General features: G+C 31.5%; 1 long non-coding RNA gene across 1 annotated transcript in view; it reads right to left on the bottom strand.

Annotated features, from left to right (window-relative positions):
• Nucleotides 1-14,476, bottom strand: part of LOC149418285 (uncharacterized) — a 31,247-nt gene extending 16,771 nt beyond the window's left edge. Inside the window, exon 1 of the long non-coding RNA XR_016302977.1 lies at nucleotides 14,337-14,476. This is a non-coding gene — a long non-coding RNA (uncharacterized LOC149418285). The remainder of the gene's footprint in view (nucleotides 1-14,336) is intronic.
• Nucleotides 14,477-16,975: the final 2,499 nt, after the last annotated feature.

Consider the following 16,975-nt stretch of genomic DNA (forward strand, 5'->3'; position numbering starts at 1 on the left):
GAGATATATTATATCTGCGGAGTCTCTTCTAGTTTTTAATGGCTTAAGTCCATAAAGGTCCATCGAGCTGTTTACGTCAAGGTTTGAATTTAGTTTGAAATTTAAATGATGGACAAATTTTCTTTGGATGGCTTCAATGCGATTTATGTAAATATTATATTGAGGATTCCATATGGGAGAAGCGAATTCAAGATGACTGCGAACATAAGAAAAATACAATATTTTAAGTGTTATGATATTATTAAATTCTTTTCCAATACGGAATAAGAATCCTAGCATTCTAAGGGCTTTCTTAACAATCATATCAATATGAGCCTCAAATGTAAGTTTACTGTCAAGTATAACACCTAGATCACGAATTTGTGTAACTTTTTTGAGTAGTTGGCCAGCTATATGATAATTATGGTCAAACTTAATTTTATTTCTAGTGAAGGTAATTACATAACATTTAGAAGTGTTCATGTTGAGACGATTGCGGATACAATAATCATTAAGCCTATACAGATCTTCTTGTAGTTTAAAGCAGTCAATTATAGAATTAATAGGCAGGAATATTTTCATATCATCAGCGAAAAGTAGAACATTTGCATAATTAAAGCATTTTATAATGTCGTTGATGAAAATTGTAAACAGTAACGGTCCCAGGTGAGATCCTTGGGGCACACCTGAGGGTATATTTACAATCTCAGAGATGAAGCCATTTATTGTTACTCCCTGAGTGCGCCCATTAAGATAGGAGACTAACCATCTATATAAATCCCCATGAATTCCCAAAGCTAGTAATTTGGACAAAAGAAGACTGTGGTCAATTTTATCAAACGCTTTTGAGAAGTCTGTATAGATTACGTCAACTTGGATTTGATCATCCATTGATTTAGTAATATTTTCAATGAAAATGGCAAGATTAGATACAACCGATCTTTTTTTCATAAAGCCATGTTGGTTCACGAGTATTACAGACTCGATGCAGTTATATAGTTGTTCATGAACAATTTTTTCAAAAATTTTACTAAAGATTGGTAATTTAGATATCGGTCGATAGTTCTGGACATCATTTTTAGCCCCAGACTTAAAAACAGGTGTGATGAGAGCACTCTTCCAACGATCAGGAAAGATACCTTCTTTCAATGAGGATTGAAAGAGCAATAATAGGGGCTTCGAGATTACCTTGCTACACATTTTGATAAAGAAAGCCGGAATTTTATCACTACCCGCACCCAGTGAGCTAGAAATAGTATCGATTATTTTTTCTATTTTTTGTTTTGAAACTGATACCGAGGAGATATTAACTTGATTGTCAAAATGATAGTTGGTAGAGTGTACATCGGAAATAGTGTTGTAATTAAAGGTGGAGACGAAATGCTGTGAGAACAGGTTACATATTGCGAAAGGATTTTCAGCAGTCACTTCGCCCAGTTTCATAACATGAGGCAAACCAGAATTATTTCTTTTTCCTTTAACATAAGACCAAAAGTTTTTAGGGTCACGAGATATATTAAGTTCAGCGTTTGTTATAAATTGTTTAAGACATTCTCTAGACAATTTCTTTTGCCTTGATCTAAGGATACAGAATTCATGGTAGTCTAAAGGATTGGACCACCTTTTCCACATTTTAAACACTTTATATTTTTCCTTAGTCAGTTTTATTAGGGCTGGACTAAACCAATAGGGATAAGAATTATTAATATGAACTTCCTTTGACGGGACGTTTAATCGAATGATTTCATATAAAATTGTATAAAAGCGGTCAATAGCAGTATTGGTTGATAGGTTTAAAAATTCTGCATCCCAATCAATACTACTAAGGACGTTATTTATTGTTTCATAGTTAGCTTTCCTAAAAAGATTGATTGTTCGTTTGTTGTCCACCATAGGAGTTTCCAGAGATATGTTAATGTCAACAAGAATGCTTTTATGATGTTTACATTCAGGGATGAGATACTGGTCAGTATTTGATACAATTACAGGGATCGAGCTAAAAACAAGGTCTAGGTATGTATGATTATTATTTGGAAAGGTGCAGTACTGTGATAGATCAGTAAATGAAAGGGTGTCAGATAGTTTGGAAATAATTTCAGATTTAGAGCCATTCGTAATATGCATACTATTACCATTACTTAAAGACCAGTTAATTTGAGGTAAGTTGAAATCACCCGATATGACAAAATGATCATCGTGATGTAGTCCTCGAAGTTCACATAATTTATCCATGAATTCCATGAATTCTTAATCGCTTTGGTTCTTTATTACGAGATATTCAATCGTTATTTTGCTTGCCGGTAATTATTGGTTGACTGACTTCAAAAATCGACCATACAAATATGTTGTGGGCACTTTTGTAATATTAAATAATTATAATTTCGAAAGGGGCGTGCTTTTTTATCTAATGTAAAAGTCTTTTGTATAGCACCCGTAATAGCATTCGAACTAATTCTTGTGCTCTTAAAGTTCTTCTCTTGAGTTTTTAAACTATATTGCAAAATACAACATACGACAGCTCGCATAGACAAACCTTTCTAATAGTATAATTAGGTTTCCCTTTTATTAATCACCATTTAAGACGTCCGTCCCAGAGAAGGATCAAGAACATCAAAAGGTTTCTATAAATCAACAGTTGTTTTTGTTCTAGAATTATATCGGTCACCGCTGGCTTTAGGGTAAAGTTAATTAAATTCTTTCGCAATAGAAGTTGATTCCTAAGATTCCTTTCACAAAGACTTTCACGGAACTTCCATCGAGAACTTGAATGGAGGAATTCAGGTGACATCTTCACAAAGAATATAGATAAGACTAGATGACTTCTTTTATAGCAAGTAATTTAATGTAATTGGAACATCTTATTCTTCGAATATTATCCTTTAGGTATTTTGGCACATAAAAACTGTTTTTCACCTTACATCAAAGGCCCCCCACACTGGCGATAAAATCACAAATCGATGATTTAATCTGTAAATCATCGAAAAATCGATAATGCAGCAATATTACATTTTTCTTTCAACTTTTATGTTCGCTAAGTAACTTACAATGAACATCTTAATATTTTCGTATGGAAATTGGCTAAAGTTTTCATTATATAGTATAATACAGAAAATATTAATTTTATATTAAACCCCCACTAAATATTATCTGATTTAGATAACTTTAAATGAAAATCACACGAAGAAAAAGAAAGAGTATTAAAAATTGCTAATTTATTAAGAATCTCTTCAAATTATTCATAATTAACCAATGAATTTATAAGTTTCTAATAAACATTTAGTATTGGCATGATGTCAGAACAAGTGTTGATAACAATTCTGATATATTCGCATTTCTTCATTGTATATTATCAAGGCAACTGCAGGTGCTTGAACACGTGTTTTGATATGTTACGAATTTATAAAAAGTTTATCAGAAAACGGCCCCCAATCCTGTTTTTTAATAAATTAGCAATACTCGTTTTTCTCCGTGCATTAAAGGAGTGATCCAGAAACATTTATTATTGTTTTGACAAAATGAAATAACTATCTTGAGTTTTTTATTTTAAAATCTTAGAAAATACTTTTGTCGAAAAATAATTGGATTTACGTGGGGTATTTAAATAGATACTCATATTTGAATTTAGAGCAGATGAATGAAGAGTGTATATAAATTTAAAACATTGGACACAGTAAATCCGCCTTAGTTCCATATTGTCAATTTCCTAGAATATTAAGCATTATTATAATTACAAGTAGTTCACAAACAGTAGACCTCATGTACAAAAGTATTCAATTTAGAACTAGTAGTTCTGTGAACAGTAGACCTCGTGTACAGAGGTATTCAATAAAGAACTAGTACTGTTCACAAACAGTAGACCTCATGTACAAAAGAATTCAATAAAGAACTAGTAGTTCTGTGAACATTAGACCTCATGTACAAAAAGTATTTTTCCAATTTTCTCTATTTTCAATTTTTTTTACATTGGCAAAGTTTTGTTGATACATACATAAAATATAAGATAGTAGCAAAAAAACACAAAGGCGAAGCCTGCTCGTGGGTATTATAATATAATTATATAAAACCCTAGTGGTTAATTAATAAATATGGTACATATAATCGACCATATAAATATGATCTATAATGATCTTAGAGGAGTCACTGCGATTTTTTTATATTTATAGAATTTAGTTAAATTTATTTAATTTTTTCCAAAATATCCTCTGAAGTCGTAAGATATGTAAGTAGGTATTCGTACACACCTACTTAATTAATAAACACCTTTTAGAGTAATATTTACTAAACCATTAAAACAGCCACCATAGAAAGACGAAATGCAAAACGCTCGAGTAGTCCGAGTAAAAACAGGACTTCGCTATGTTTAGTCAAAAAAAAAATTTTTTCGTTTTTATGAAATCACAAGGTTGCCATTTTTACAGTTATATTTTCGGTCCCATTGGATTATTTTTGACGCAAATAACAACGAAACGGTAGGTACATACAAAACATTGTTGGAGAAAGTTTATTACAATGAGTTTTTTACTGTCGTGGGTTACTATAGCGATTATTTTACCATGGAAGTAAGAAGCTATGGAATGGCAGTCTGCGTACAAAGTATAGTAAGCAGCTTTTAGACCATACTTGGGGTCAAAGTACGTTTGAAATTTGAGACGTAACAACTTGTACAAACGTCATTCGCTCATAGTTTTCACGTGAGGTTGCTCGCGTTGTCTTATGTATTTTATTCTTTTCAGTGAAAAATGGATCGGTGTTCAGTAATTTCGTGTTTTTTAAATCTGAATCAAATAGTGGTATTTAATTTCACAAGATAGTATTTCCTTTATTATTGTAGAGTTTACATTTAAGTTAATCTATTTTACATTTTCCTGTATTTAACCGAAGGTGCCCAGAGCCGAATTAGTTAAAATTAGCGTTAAAATAAAAAGTTTCGTATTTATAAAGTTCCTGGTTGTGTACCCATCCAGTACAAGTATGTAACGCAACAAAAAACTGTCAATTTTCATTTGAAAAGTATCATATTCACCTATTTAAAGTGTGAACCCTTGGTGGAACTCCATCTTATTAATAATAATTTCAATCTGTTTATTATTAGCACGATTTAAATGAATTCATTTTTGTTTATTTTTACTAATAAAGTATAATTGGGTTTTTATTGTAATTTATTAATCTTATTTTTTATTTTTTTTATTGATTTTTCCGACTTTATGTATGGGTTAAATTTTCCCCATAATAATAATTTTCTAATATTATTATTTTATAGTTTATAAGTCATAAAAAAATTAGGAACAAATTAACCTGCTTACTAAAAACAACAATGAAATTGATGTGGCTAAACAAAATGTAAAACATATATGGAAAACAATAAATGAAATAAATAGTAGAAAAAACAAAAAAACTCAAATTCAAAAAATTAATATCGGAAAAAATTCTATTAATGCCTTAATGGAACCGACAAAATGTGTTAATGCCTTCAATAAATATTTCGCTAACGTCGGTCAAAATTTAGCTACACGGATCGATGAAAATTATAAAATAGATAATTTCGAAAAGGACTGTCTTAAACAAAATAATATGTCAGTTTTCAAACCGGTAACAACAGATGACATAAAAAATATTATTAGTGAATTAAAAGGTGCATCTGCACCAGGGTTTGATGGAGTCACAGTAGAAATATTGAAAAATTATAATGAATTATTAAGCATTCCAATTACACACATTGTAAATATTAGTTTAAATAGTGGAATATTCCCCTCCGTTTATAAAAAATCTATTGTAACACCCGTTTTTAAATCTGGCAACCCTGAAGAAATATCAAATTATCGACCAATATCTCTTGTCTCAAACATTGCAAAAATTTTCGAAAAGATCGTAAAAAAACAACTTTTGTACTATATTGAAAATAATAAATTAAAATAAGTCGATTACACATTTTGGGAAATGAACATGCCAACATCGGCGACATTTATTTCTTAAAATTAGCGCAATATAAACATGCACTCAAAAATTATTTTTCCATAATGTAATTTTATATACGCAATATGGACATGTTGAAATGAAATGATGATATTTCTCATTGTTCTTTTTTTGTTATTTTTGTTGTGATACACAAAATAATTGTATGTTATTTTTAAGTTTAAAACTACTATAATGTAATAATATTATTTTTCTTACTTTGTACTCTATTATAAGTTTATTTATAAAAGGCAGTATAGCCGTTTATGTATTTTAAATAAAAATAAAAATAAATAAAATAAAATAATTAGTCCTAGCCAATTTGGATTTAGAGAGAAACTAGGCACTCATGATGCCATTGCAGAACTAACTTCAACTATATACCGTGCATTAGATAAAAAAAATAAATGCCTTGGCATTTTCATTGATTTACGTAAGGCTTTTGATAGTATCTCCCATACAAAACTGATAAATAAATCAAATGATATCGGTATTATTGGTAAGGTAAGGTATTGGCTGCAAAGCTATCTAACTCAAAGAAACCAAAAAGTAAAATTAAATAACTCACTTAGCGTGGATGAAACTTTAGAATTTGGAATTCCCCAAGGGACTGTTATTGGACCAATTTTATTTATAATTTACGTTAACCATGTGTTTAAATTATCACTTAATGGTAAACTTATATTCTTTGCTGACGACACTGCAATAATTATCGAAAAAAAGACATGGAACGAAATTACCAATGCAGCCAATCAAGATATGAAGGTTATAAAAAATTGGTTCGATGGCAATTTATTATCACTCAACACAGACAAAACATATTGTATTCCTTTCACTCTACAAGAAGATGTGCCAAATAACCTAATTAACATAACAATTCATTCTAAAAATTATGTAAATGACGCTACATGTAATACGGACTGCGCGAAACTAAATCATAAATCTAATATAAAATATCTTGGTATCTTAATAGATAAAAATGTTAAATGGAAAGACCATATTAATCTCACTGTTGAAAGAATAAGAAAACTTATCTATATTTTCTATAATATAAGAAATATTTTAAATAAGAAAACTATCAAAATTGTCTATTATGCATTAATTCAATCCATATTGCAGTACGGGATTATTGGTTGGGGAGGGGCTTTTAAGGCTTCTTTACAGCCCATAATTACAATTCAAATAATAATTATAAAAATCATCCTTAGAAAACCATATGACTCCCCTACTTTAGAGATATTTCGGGAATTTAATGTACCATCTATCACAGAATTGTATAAGAGAATCGCCTTATATCAAATTTATAAAGAATATTTTATTTATAAAATTCACCCCTCAGATAGCATAAGCAATAGATTCAAAACTAATGGCTTAATAGCCATTCCTATGCTTAGAACGACCACGGCTCAGCACCACTATTCGTATTTAGGTGTGAGATGGTACAATATATTATTGTCCAAAAATAAAATTTGTGTAACCGAAACTGTGAATTATGAACAATTCAAAAAGTTAATTAAGTCCCTCAAATTGGATACTGATATATTGTACCCCTAATTTTCTTACACTTACTCAATTTGTAAAAAAATATTTATATATTAATTTAATTGTCTTTAAAACACTATTTTTCTAATTTTTTACCTGATATATTGTACCCTTAATTTCCTCATGCTTACTTAATCTGTAAGAAGATATATTATTTTAATTATCTTTAAAAACACACTTTAATATGACCTGTTGGTAGAGCACTGTCCCGGAAAGACGAGGGTCCTGGGTTCGAGTCCCAGATGTGACCGTTTCCTTCCTTCTTCAATATTCCACCGAGCGCGACTTACTACTCTAGTGTGACTGTGTGTGTGTCCGTACTAGCCGTCAGCGCAAGTACTCACTCCTTCCCGCCGACATAAGTCAGGGCAGCTAAACCTATCTCGCCAGCTACTTTATCATGGACTCCTGCGATACATATGCATTCATCACATTAGCAAACAATATTATACGTGATTTAAATACGACCATCATGGATCCCACTAATAAATTTACTAAAGAACAAATGGGTAAATTAACGCCTCAACTCTCAGTGCTATTAGGCAATATTAGTTTGGTTTCCACAAAAGTTGGTTTTCTTGAAGGTGAATTGAATGCCTACAGGAACATTTCACCTAATCATTCCAAAAATTTGTCAACTACCAACATCGAAACGGAACAACTAACAGGAATTTGCGAAACTTTGAACGAAATGGACGAGAGAAAATCGCGATCTAAAATGTAATAATGTTCAATGTTCCTGAAAGCTCGGGCAATTCTCAAACTGCAACAATGAGCGAAGATCTGAATAATGTCAAGAATATTCTTAACAATGTTGATAATGTAGATACCTCGTTAATTAAAGTGTATCGATTGGGTAAGAAGGACACTAATAAAACACGCCCCATCAAGGTCGAACTGTCCGATAAATATCAAGCCAGAACTATTCTACAGAAAAAATGAATACCGTATGGAAATGTAATTATCAAGACCAAGAACGACTTAACAATGCTTCAACGGCAAGAAGTACAAAACTTGTGGAAGGAGCTGGAGGATCGAAAAAGCAAGGGAGAAAATAATTTAACTATCAAATATATCAACAATAGACCCAAAATTATAACAAATATACCAAAAAACTTATAACCGCGCCACGTTACATCTTCTACCAGAACGTCAGGGGACTTCGGACTAAACTCAGTGACTTTAGAACTAATGCACCCACCATCACACAGGACATCATCATACTCTCTGAGACCTGGCTGGAACCATCGATATTCTCAGCGGAGCTCGGTCTACCTAACCACAGTATCTACCGAGTTGACCGAAATCGGAACACCAGCTCCAAATCATGAGGAGGAGGCGTCCTGATAGCAGTAAATAAAAAAAATTCATCGAAATTATTAAAAAACAAAAACAATGATGTTGAGCAAATTTTTGTAATGTTAAACGATAAATCCAAAAAAACTATCATCGGATGTGTATATATTCCACCAAATTCTAATATAATAATGTATAAAAATCATTGTGAAGATGTCGAGCTACTCAAATCTCACCACCCTAATCACAATATTATTATTTGCGGTGATTATAACCTACCTAATTGTAAATTTAATGATTTGGATTACTTACCATTAACGGCGTGCGAGAGAGAAATCTTAGACATGTCGAACTATTTAGGTCTATTTCAATGTAACAATGTGCCGAATTGTAGTAATCGGACACTTGATTTAATTTTCTCTACTGATGAGGATATAAAAGTCTATGAGTCAGCCGAATCCTTTGACCCAATTGATAATCACCACCCTCCACTAACAATACTATTACCTATTACAATAGAGTGTGACCCCCTAATTAAAAATTGTAGTCGTAATTTCATTAATGCTAATTACCAGGACATTAATCATGCACTTAAAAAAGTAAATTGTTCTGTTCTCAAGGAAGGTGATCTCAACTATAGCGTAGAACTATTTTACTCTCAACTGAATAGTATCATTTCCGACACAATTCCTCTAATTCATCATAAAGTACGAAAGTATCCGATATGGTTCAGCAAAGAATTAATTCAGTTAATTGTTATTAAAAAAGAAACACATAAAAAATATAAAGAACACAGAACAATTCCCAACTATATGGCATTCAACAATATTAGAAGAGATTGCAAAAAACTGACAAAAAGATGTTATAAAAATTACATTAATTCTGTCGAGAACACAATACTTCATGATGTAAAATACTTTTGGAAATACACAAAATCAATGAAAAACAATGATGCTGGTATTTCTGGTAATATACGTTACAGACAAAATAGCTCCAGTAAAATTTATGAAATTGTTAACATGTTTGCTGATTACTTTAAGGACGTGTATGAACCTGATATTCCAGATGACTTAATTCCTTACTTCAATACGGATTTAAATTTACACTTATCGCAAATACACATTGACATTGAAGACATTATAGTCTGTATTAAATCACTTGAACCTAAAACAAGCTCGGGACCTGATAAGATTCCTTCCATCTTACTTAAGAATTGTGTCCAAAGTTTATCTGTTCCGCTTAATATACTGTTTAATAAGTCACTCTCCACAGGACACTTTCCAAAAATATGGAAACTTAGCTACTTAACTCCTGTATTTAAAAGTGGTGATAAATCCTTTGTTGAAAATTATCGGCCTATCTGTATTCAATCGTCTATATCTAAACTTTTTGAGAAATTGATTCTTAAGAAAATCAGCTTCTTTGTAAACTCTTGTATTGCAACTTGTCAACACGGCTTTATCTCCGGCAAATCAACTTTGACTAACCTAACATTATATGAAAATTTTATTTCCAATGCACTTGCCAACAAACAACAAGTTGATTCTATATATACCGACTTCAGTAAGGCGTTTGATAAGGTCTGTCATAAAATCCTCATTAATAAACTTTTGAATCTCGGAATTAATGTAAACCTTTTATCTTGGTTTAAGAGTTACTTACTTAGGCGTCAGTTAACTGTCTGTATTAATGATCACTTATCCTACATGTTCGAAGCTAACAGTGGCGTACCCCAGGGTTCGCATCTTGGTCCTATACTTTTTAATTTATTCATTAACGACGTAACAAACATATTCACCCGTGTTCTCATTCTAATGTTCGCTGATGATATGAAGATATATAGAATTATTGACAATATAGAGGACTGTCTAACACTTCAATCTAATATTAATAGCTTTAACGATTGGTGTCTTAAAAACAAATTAACACTTAATGTAAAAAAATGTCAACTTATGAGATTCCACAGAAAAAAAACCCATTGTTGTTCACCTACTTTCTCAATAATCATACCTTATTATCTGTTGATGAAATAAGAGACCTTGGTATAACCTTTGACACTAAATTAACATTCATTAAACATATTAATAATATAACCAGTAAAGCAATGCAAATGTTAGGATTTGTCTTACGGATTTCAAAGGATTTTAAAAGTTTAAAAACTGTCAAATTACTTTACACTTCACTTGTTAGAAGCCAACTAGAATTTAACACCACCATTTGGAGTTCTTACTACAGTGTACATGAGAATTCCCTTGAGCGCGTCCAACATAAATTCTTACGTTATATTAATTTTAAATTGGGAATACTCATCGAAAACATTAATTACCCCTCTCTGTTACATTTATTGGGACTCGATACATTAAAAGAAAGAAGAATTTGTTTTGACCTATTTTATTTATTTAAAATCGTTACCAACCTGTTGAACTCCCCTGAACTTCTTTCGCTAATATGTTTCCGTGTACCTAGTCGATCAGTTCGTTTAAAATTACCCTATCACTGCAACAATACAGGATCTAACGCTGAACTCAATTCCATAATGAATCGCCTACATGTACTTGGTAATAAATATGTTTTGGATGAATCTATAAACATTGCTAGTTTATCCTCATACAAACACCACTTAATTAAAACTGTATGTCAGCGCTTCTCTGATTGAATATAACCAAATACAGTTTTAAAGTATTAGTTTATCCGGGATTTATTGTAAACATACCCCAATTGGGGATGCCATAGTCTCACTGGCTCCAGACGGGAGCAGTTGGGACTCTTGTGCGGTATTACTGTAAAAAAAAAAAAAAAAAAAAAAAAAAAAAATTAATTGTTTATATATTTAAATATACACATTGTTGCATTGTATTTATAATAACCATTTCTATTGTTCTCTTTTATGTATTTTGTATTTATATTTTTTCTATCTATGTATATTCTGTATTTATAATATGTAAAAAAAAATGTTATTCTTATGTAAAAGCCGCTATAATCGGCGTTAATAAATAAATAAATAAATATTTAAATATTACAATTTGAGGTTTTACTCAATAAAGTTATTCCGACAAAAAAATATTCATTCTAGACTTGCAGAAAAGTCAACAGATGTCGCACATTAAAAAAAAGACAGGTTTATCTAAAAAGACACTGTTTGGATTGCATTTAGTTCGGGTTGAATCTTGCGATCATACATAAATATAGTTGCTAATAAAAATGTGCGGTGAAAAAATGAAGACAATGTTAGTAGTTCTTATTCGAAGTATGATACAGTTAAAAATGACCGAGGGGAATGTTGTCCCATTAGCTCAGTTGGTAGAGCACTGTCCCGGAAAGACAAGGGTCCTGGGTTCGAGTCCCAGATGTGACCGTTTCCTTCCTTCTTCAATATTTAAATATTACAATTTGAGGTTTTACTCAATAAAGTTATTCCGACAAAAAAATATTCATTCTAGACTTGCAGAAAAGTCAACAGATGTCGCACATTAAAAAAAAAGACAGGTTTATCTAAAAAGACGCTGTCTGGATTGCATTTAGTTCGGGTTGAATCTTGCGATCATACATAAAGATATTTGCCAATAAAAATGAAGACAATGTTAGTAGTTCTTATTCGAAGTATGATACAGTTAAAAGTGACCAAGGGGAATAGGGTCCCATTAGCTCAGTTGGTAGAGCACTGTCCCGGAAAGACAAGGGTCCTGGGTTCGAGTCCCAGATGTGACCGTTTTTTTTCTGATTTTTCTGTTTCAGATTTTCGTTTAGAAATCACTAATATTGTCTTCAATATTTAAATAAATTTAAATTGACCAGAATAATTATTGCATTCTGTGTTATCTAGGTTTTAAATAAAATAAATAAGCTCAAAATACATATATTATACTTTTTGTGATAATTTAATGAGTGAGTTCTCAGCTGTTTTAAAAGAAATAATTATGTATATGTTGCATGTTGTCAAAACCACTTTATCATTTTAAATACGTTGTTTTATTATTAAAATACAAGATAAGTATATAAATATTTTAAGAATGATTTCGAATGTACTTCTGAGACTGTACAAGTATCGTTTATATACACGAAAATTCATTTAACACAAAGCCCCAATACGGCTCTTTACCTACTTACCACGATACCATGGGTGCTTCATTTTGTAGTACGGAATGTTGGCTCTTTTGCTGCCCCATAGCTTTGTACTTCCGTGGCAAAAACAAAAACGATGACCTACTAACGTCTATGGGATTTTCTGGCGACAAAATATATCAACAGTCAAAACAATTTTGTGGATTCACCGGTAGTTCTTCAGAGAGTTTTTATCAGAAAGGATTTTTTTCCGTTTTTATATAGTAGATGTGCTATTTTTAGATGGACTATAAATAATATACCATTTTTCTAAAACACAATAATTTTCACCGACTCCAAATGAAGATTCGTGACAACCTTTGAATGGTTTTGATTTCTACATTACGAACGTCAGAAGTCACACGCTAGTAAATTTAAGATTTTTGTCTGCAAAATGCCTTTTATTTTTAGAAATGTCACAATTAAGTGAAGAGGTGTCTCACTAAAAAATATTTTAGTCATAAGCTAAAATGTAATGGGTACGATTACTTTATTCGTTTTTGCATTGTGAAAAGAAAGTGACAAGAAAATTCAGCTTTTTTTAAATTCTCATAAATTTACATCAGCGAAATAATTCAACAATTCAGAAACAATATGTTTAAAGAAAAAAATTGCGTAGGTTTCTGTCATACAAATAATGTTATTTATTATGTAGTATTTTACAACTAATTTTACCAAAAATTCAATCCGTTGTGTTCATATTCAGTTACCTGATTAGACCGTAGAAATACATTTTTACTAAAGGTTAGCATTCATATTATTACATAGTTTCACGTGTTGTAAAAATTCAAAAGTGAGGTAGGTACCGGTTTACTGTATTATCTGTGTAGGGCGCAGGCGACCGAAAACTATTATTTGTTTTAGAAGCCCCAATATCTATAGTATCGACGTCAACGAACAATAACTAGACCTTACTAAGTAAACGTACGAAGATGAACCAAATTGCAAAAATACGGCACTTACGTGCCTTCGGTACAACCCCAGCACGAGTTTTGGTTTCAAACATTTATTTTTTTAAAGTTCTTAACAAATAATTTTGTTGAGAGTATCTCCAACATTTGTTAAACCTCTGTTCGCAGTGGAAAACAATGATCGCCGTTGTCAAATATTGGTCGCAGGAGAACAAAAAAGATATCATGGCGAGGTTAAGGCTTATGAAAGACTTAAAGTGTAGTTAGGGACATTAAGTATTTTGGCCAGACAAAGTTTCAGAAAGGCAGAATTACGGTGGTACGATGCCATGGGAAACGCTCGAACTAAACACTTCCGAAAGATAAACACATTCCATCACAAACCAGAACAGTAACAAAACAAAGCAGTTGCAAAACAGATCAGTAAAAATCAGAAGAGTGACAAAAAGAACCGTGATAAAACAGAATAGTAACATAACAGAGCAATGACAAACATAACAGTGACAATACAAAACAGTGGAAAAACAGAATATTTGTGAAAAAAAAATTGTATACCATTCGTTGTATTATTAAGTAGGTATAGATGGTGCGAAATAAGTTGGTGAATATCAATTTGAACGTGCGATATTGCGAACAATGTTATTTTAGAGTAGGTACGTTACTTAAGTTTGTTTAGCCGCTCGCCTCTGTGGTTCGAAAACAACTGCTAGATTTCCTATTTGGGAAATAGAATATTCTGAATAAATACTTCATGTTGACCTCTGTGGTGCCAGAGCGTCAAAATTCTGGTTCTGGTCCTGGTTTGCGTGGGATCTAACGCTAGCGAGGGTAAATAAACACTCTTGACTGACAACACAAATGATAGCAAATCGACTTATAGAACTTTCTATGGAAGGCAATGGGCACATTTAAAATTCCCACGGAAACGTCACGCGATGTTTCATTTCTTTAATACGTGTGAGGGAGATTCACATTAATGATTGCATTTTTCCTTTGGGGAGAATAGACACGTACATCGTTTGTCTCATTATTATTTAGTGTATGTAAGAAATAACATACAATTATTGTGATAAAGAACGAACGTTTTTTGTGTCTTTACGTAGGAATTTAAAAAGCGCCCTTGAATGTCAAAACATTGAAATTAATTTTCGTTTTCATTTCCAGTATCAGTAATTGTTATAATAATATGTGTCTTAAATTGGTATCTTATACAAAATTAATTAGTTTTCTACTCGCTACAAATACGGCCCAAGCTAGTAAAAAATACGAAAAATAAATATTACAAGAAATTTAATAAAACAGTAAAAAATATGAAAAATAAATATTACAAAAAATGTAATAAAATAAAAACCTAACTCTTTCATACTTTCATTTACAAAAATATATTCTTATGTTTAGTAAATTGTGTATTGTGAAGATACTTTCAGTAGCGTTTTGTTGAAGCTACGTAGAGTCACAAGGAGTAATCGTACGCGGTGGGAAAGTGTACGCGGCGATTTAGCGACTAATTTGTGCACGATTCACCTGTACTAATAGTGAGCCCAACATAGAAAATAAATAATAAAAATAACGTTTTATCATCGTTTATTGCGTAACCAATTGTGTGAGAAATGTGTGGTCCATGACAGTTTTTAGTTTAATAATGTTAGTTACAAATAGTGTTGGGTACAAAGAAGCATTTCGCATACATATAACCAACCATTCCTCCGGTTTTTAAGTAAGTTTGTGGGGGAAATAGTACGCAGTTTTGTGGGTGCGTACACTTACACCATGTACTAAAAAATATTGTTAAAATTATACATATCTCATCTCATGTTAAATTCTTACTGTAAAATAATCTGCAAATAAGAAAGGATCCGGCTATGTCATTTTGCACCCACAAACGGATTAAAAGCATAGTGCAAACACTTACACAATGATATGCGTGTGCTTAGTGCCTAAGTGTGCGCAATCACTATTTGGATATCACTTCACTTGGGTGAACTTTTTAATAACTTTTTGACTCGTGAACCAAGTACGAGATTTTGTGTTTTTTGAGATACCTTAATAATCGTCCATATTGGTAAGCAAAAGAGGAATAAAATATCTGAAGCTTTGTTATTTTTATTTTTTTTATTTGGTACAATATTTTTTACATTTCAAGTTTTCCAGTAATGTTGGCCTCACTGGGTGGCTTGCCCGTGCTGAGGCCTTCATTTTATAATATGAAAATATAATCTGCGTAACACATTTGAAGAGAAAATAATACATTTAAAATATAATCGTGTGTGTTTGTGAGTGATGTGTGTTTATATTGGTTTTGTGTGTTACGTGAAGGTTTTATTATTTTTTTTTTCTTTTTTTTCCATTATTTCTGGCTTTCACCCTTCAAGGGTGTTCTTGGCCATAATTTAAAATTATTGAGAAATGAAAGGTGAATTTAAATATTAATTTTATTTAAATAGGCAAATTTCAAAATTATAATGAAAATTGGAATCGAGTTCAGACTTAGAAGAGATTAGATGTTGAATGGAGGGGAGGCAATTTTAGATAAGGCTTGATAGAAGAGAGGATATTTGTTTAGAGAGGGACAACCAAAAAATATGTGATCTAAAGTTCCCACTTCTAGACCACAGAATGTACATAAGGTTTTATTATTATACTATGACATTTTGTGTGTTTTCAATGTGTTTATTATTTTGTCAATTTCCTCTTCCGAAGTTTTTTTAATGTAAATCTGTGTTGTGTCGGTTTTTTATTGATATTTGATCTATTTGTTTGTGTTAGTGTGTTTGTGTTATGCAATTTACGGTTCGCTAAAACTTTTCCTATATTTGCGAAGTGAGTTATTCACATGATTTGCTATATTTTCTGTATTTGTATTGACATCTAATTTTTTTGAGTTAATATTATACAAGAATCATAATGTGGAAATTGCGTACGGTTACCCCACATGACTCTATGTAGCGACATTTCACGCTTTAAAACACTGTGTGAACTGCCGTGTTATTGTTATAAATAAATATTATATATTGCGCTTATGTTGACGTGTTAACCAATTCTCTCTGATTTTTCCACATCTTCAATAATCTTCCCTGCTTTACAATATTCCCTAATGATGTGATAGTTCTCACTGGCTTTTAATGTGTTTTAAGTGAATTCCCGACAGTTAGGGTATGTTGTGAGGCTTAAGGGTATGTTGTGAGGCTGGAGAG

The sequence above is a fragment of the Hesperophylax consimilis genome, chromosome 13 (genome assembly GCF_061612785.1).
Source record: "Hesperophylax consimilis isolate HC1 chromosome 13, BYU_Hcon_1.0, whole genome shotgun sequence".
Classification (NCBI taxonomy): domain Eukaryota; kingdom Metazoa; phylum Arthropoda; class Insecta; order Trichoptera; family Limnephilidae; genus Hesperophylax; species Hesperophylax consimilis.